Source organism: Neophocaena asiaeorientalis, unplaced genomic scaffold (assembly GCF_003031525.2).
Source record: "Neophocaena asiaeorientalis asiaeorientalis breed wild unplaced genomic scaffold, Neophocaena_asiaeorientalis_V1.1 scaffold540, whole genome shotgun sequence".
In the NCBI taxonomy this organism is placed as follows: domain Eukaryota; kingdom Metazoa; phylum Chordata; class Mammalia; order Artiodactyla; family Phocoenidae; genus Neophocaena; species Neophocaena asiaeorientalis.
In genome coordinates, this window is record NW_020172141.1 from 529,868 (window position 1) to 530,609 (window position 742).

The window sequence follows — 742 nt, forward strand, 5'->3', positions numbered from 1 at the left end:
GCCCCCATAATATCAAAAATGGCATCTCTTGCTGTCCTCCATCACATCTATTTGGCAATGGATGCTGGATTTGATGTGACAGGTAAATAGGATCTCCAGTGTTTTTTAAAAACAGCTTTATCAAGGTACAGTTTATATGTCATTCAGTTCAGTAACTGAAAGTGTATAATTCAGTGGTTTTTAATATTCAGAGTTGTACAACTGTCACCACAATCAACTTTAGAACAATTTCATTACTCCCCAAAGAAACCCCATTTCCATTAGCAATCTCTCCCTCCATTTCCCCCAATTTCCCCTACCCCCAGCCCTAGGATTTCTGTCTTTATAGATTTGCCCATTCTGGACATTTCCGATGAATGGATTCAAGCAACCCACAGTCTTTTGTGAGTGGCTTCTTTCACTTTGCATAATGTTTTCAAAGTTCATCTGAATAATATTCCATTGTAGGAATACATCACTCTTTATTTATTCATCAATTGATGGACATTTGGGTTGTTTCTGCTTTGGGGCTAGTATCAGTAATGCTGTTATGAACATTTGCCTACAGGTTTTTGTATGAACATTTGTTTTCCATTCTCGTATGTAGAGAAGTGGGAGTGGAATTTCTGGGTCCTTTGGTAACTCTGTGGTTGACATTTTTAGGAACAGCTCAACTGTTCTCCAGGGTGGCTTCATCCCCAGCAGTGAGTGAGATTTCCAGTTTCTCCACATCGTCTTTAATATTTGCTATTAATCTGTCTTT

General features: G+C 38.5%; 1 protein-coding gene across 1 annotated transcript in view; it reads left to right on the forward strand.

Annotated features, from left to right (window-relative positions):
- The window catches only part of SHISA6 (shisa family member 6), a 256,333-nt gene that overhangs the window by 101,361 nt on the left and 154,230 nt on the right, over positions 1 to 742 (forward strand). The window lies entirely within an intron of this gene.